Genomic DNA, 4,438 nt, shown 5'->3' on the forward strand with positions numbered 1-4,438 from the left:
TTTCAGCACTTGATATGTAGTTGATGAACCTTAATTTGTATGATTTTATTTTGAACCAACACTTAATCTTGTAAGTTGAATAAAATGGATTATCACATGTTGTAACAAATTGTAAACTTGAGTATATTTAAAAAGAAAATTCGACCGAGATTAATTAATTGATCCAATTAAGCCCAAAGACGATTTAAGAAGACGAATTAGGTTTGGGTCCCCACAATTACCTTTGCATTCCTCAATGTTATGTCCTTCACTTGCTTTTTCAGATTATTCTCAGTATTGCTTGGCAAGGTGCCCGGATCTCTAATAGCAATCATCTTAGCTAACCGAACTATCTGATTTTCTAACTCCTTTATCGATGCATCCTGGTTTTGTAGTCTAGTTTCGGTGGATGAGATAAATTTAGACATCATTTGCTCCAAACTAGATTTCTCCTCTCTAGGATCAAGTCTATACATCGGTTGCTTACCATATTGTTGTTCTTCCTGCGGCCTATTTTGGTTGTTTTGACCACCCCATGAGAAGTTGGGATGTTTTCTCCATCCAGGATTGTATGTGTTCGAATATGGATAATTCCTAGGACAGTTTTTGTAAAGGCCCGTATTTCGTATTTATATTTTAGCGGAATTATTAAAAAAATTTCTAAATAAATAATTATCTTGTCTCATTTATAAATTAAACATGTAAATAATTTTAACTTTAAAATAACAGCGGAAGTAAATATTGTTTTCAAACAACAACTTTAAAAATATATCCAACGTATTAAAACTGAGTTTGAACATAAAGAAATACATAAACTGAAACATGAGGTCCTCAGGTTCCTACTACCGCTGACCCAAGCCAACTCACTGGTCTCCGCCCTCTGCCTCGACCTCATCAGTACCTACAACAATCAAGTCTAGTGAGTCTAAAGACTCAACAAGTATATATCGTGAATAACAAGTAAATATATCATAAAATCGCATGCAACGTAAAAATATGATATCGTACAGTGTACAGTGAAAGTCGTATCATGAATAATTATAACTACTTGCATATCTGAAAATCATACGTTAAAGCTTCTCTCAATAGAGCTCTGTCATATCATATCATAATTTTCTGGTAGAGATAATGTTTCTAAGCACGTGGCCCATAACATAACGTGAGGGCCTGATCAGACTAAACCACAGTGTACTGGGCGGTAGAGATCACCACAGCCCTTGGACTGGATATCCGTACCCATACATAATCGTAAACCAGTCGTAAGTCACCGGGTGGAGAGGTCCTCGGTTGCGCCTACCGACTTCCAAACCCATAAACATAAGGTTGCAACAAGACATATCGCATATATCTCAAAAATAAACATTTGATATTTTTGTGCACGTAATATAATTATAACCTTGTTTTGACCTGATGAGTTGGATCGCTCCCAGGCTTGATGCGACTTAATTCTAATATGTGACACATGTAAATAATCTTATCTTGACCAAAACTTGACAATCGAACCAAAAACGAGACGATTATGACCAACAACTTAACTTTTCAATCATAACTTCGTACCAACCCGAACCAACATTAAACCGACGTTTAACCATGGTTAGAAATACCCCTAACATACTGAAAAATATTAATGATGATATCTGTACAAGAAAATTGGTGAATGGAATCCTAAAACATAAAACACTCTTTCGAGAGTCATTTTGGCACATTGCACCGTAAATTCTCGTACGACCTCTAAACTCAACCGAATCACGAACGGCCAAAAACTTGACTTTCCTAACTCATTAAGGTACTCTCCAGTCCAAGGCCATAGGCTAAAAGCCAACCAATAACTCAAACCACCACCAAAACCGAGACCCAAAGCTGCTGTCAAAATACAGCAGTAGCAGCTTGTGTGTTTGTGGTGTAAACTCTGAAATTAATGACCATTGGCTTGAATCACTGACCAAATACTCTTACCAACATCCTAAGGCATGGCTTGGACCATGGCTAAGTGCTAAAAGCTCGCCACAAACTAAACCAACACCTAGGGCATTACAACATACCAGCCGAGAACTCAAATTCTGTGCAGTGGGATGTATTGAATTGTTTTATTGTCTTGGATCGTTCCAGTGGCCATTTGATTGACCACGGCTCGATATATACATGATGGAGTGTTGTATGAACCATGGTTGTGGGATAGATGCCAAGCATAATCCAAAAAACACACTAAAACCGAAGTGTACTCACCCAAAAATTCAGAATTTTGAAAACTGTGGGATGTATGCTATGTTGCTGTAAAAGAAATCTGATGAGCCGTGAACCAAGCATGGAAATACTGACTTGGTCACGTCCTAGACATGATAAGGGAGGGTTCTAACCATGGCTACAGTCCCTAGGACATCCAAGATTCGAACACACACCCTAAACACACAAATGATAAAACTTTGACCCAAATTCTGCACTTAAGGAAAATTTGATGTCATTTCTTTGTTTGTGTGTGTATGGATGTAAACCAATGAACCAACAACATTCTAACACACTCTAAATCATGCCTAGGAGCAGCTTTGAGTGCCTGGAACCGAGTAACTCCCTGTAAGCAACAAAAAGAAACTCAACCGTGACACATAGCATAAGGCCGAGAGGTGTACAGATTTTTGCTGTCAAAATTTCCTTTATACCTCATGAATCCTGAACATATAATGTTTAAAAATATTTATAGGACTTGATTGGAGAGAAAAGGAACAATATATACATGCCTGGAATTTGTTTTGAAGAAAACAATCAATACGACGAATACGACGCGGCGGAGCGGAGTTGGATTTCTTTCTTGCTTTACTTCTGCTGTTTTCACGATTTCAGTAGCCTATTCCTTCTGATATTTTCGAGCATATGGGTGGAGAAAGGCTAGGTAATGAAGATGAATGATATTAGAGGTGTTAAATGAGTCATGAATTGCATTGAGGTGGGGGTTACGAGTGAAGGAGTTGAATGGAATTTGAATGCTTTCTCTCCAAGCTGCCGTTGCTTATTATTCAAATTCTTGCTGCACATTCAAGCTCATTTCCTAGACTAGTAGGTTGAGGAAAAATTATGTGAATTATAGTATTTGAATTTACTACTAGTTAGTGTTTTAAAATGGGGAAACGAATACACCATGAAGTACAATTAGAGATGGTTTAATTGGGGAGTTACCAAACCTTTGAAATATTTTAAATGTTGGACCGAAATTATTACTAATTTGTATGGTATATTATTGTTTAATTTCTTATATTTTAACTTCTTAAGGTTTAATACACTCATTATATATTTTAATGAATTAACCAATTAATTTAGTATAGAATCTTGCATTGCACGCTTGGCCTAAAAATTTAAGTATTTAAATGCTATGTTTAATTTCTTGAATATATTATACTTAGATTAATTCATCCCCATTTGTTTACATATTTTAAATTAAGCTTTAATTAAATATTGGACCTAAAAAAACTTATTTAATAATTTAGCTCTAATTAATTTAATAAATCCTAAAACATTATATTTCTTTAAATTAAATTATTCCTTGACTTAAATTAAATTTAGGAATACTTTTCTTATTATTAATTTTAACTCTAATCTCTAAACTCCGGTCTGGCCTCGCGTATTTATCCTGAAAAGATAAAACTAAACATCAACCTTTAAAATAAATAATCATGACTTAACAATTATAAAAATGAATTAAACACTTCATATATTTATAAAAATTCATTTTAATTTAAATAATAGCAATTATGCATGGCTTATACGTAATATGATTTTCGGGTTCTACAGTTTTGAATCCCCACTTGATTTACTGGTGCCTCCTCTTGCACATAGAAAGAACCGCTATCTTGAAAATCCTTAACATAATGTTCTCCTCTGCATTTATCGCAGAATATCTCTTGCAGGTATAACGTTGTCCCTTTTACATTCACGTGTCAATGTTCCTATTAAGTGCTTCTAATTTTGCATTGATAGCACAATTGTCAGTTACCTGGTGAACTCCTGCACTCCTCCTCTGATTGTTCCTCTCATATTGAGGGTGATAACTGCTAGCAGTCATCTCCTCCAGTAACTCATACACTTCTTTGGTTGTTTTTCTCAGCAGATTCCCACAAGTTGCAGCATCTATCATGGTACAGTTAGACGAAATTAAATCATAGTAAAAAGTTTGAACAACTAACCCAAAAGGCAACTCATGATGTGGGAATCTCCGCAATAAGTCCATGCAGCATCTATCATGGTACAGGTAAACAATTCAACCAGGCTTTAGCTTTTTCATGCAAAGAAAAAAGAAATAAACATAATCTAATAGCATCCTCAGATACTCTATTAAAATTAAAAGTATCGCAAATTTCTAAGAAGTTGGCGATGTGATTGTTGGGTCATCTAGTGCATTTCCCCCAAACTGAACCGTGTTCTGAAACATTTGAATAATGGCTGGTTTGATCTCAAACTGGTTCGCCCT

Source organism: Primulina eburnea, chromosome 1 (assembly GCF_022965805.1).
Source record: "Primulina eburnea isolate SZY01 chromosome 1, ASM2296580v1, whole genome shotgun sequence".
NCBI lineage: Eukaryota > Viridiplantae > Streptophyta > Magnoliopsida > Lamiales > Gesneriaceae > Primulina > Primulina eburnea.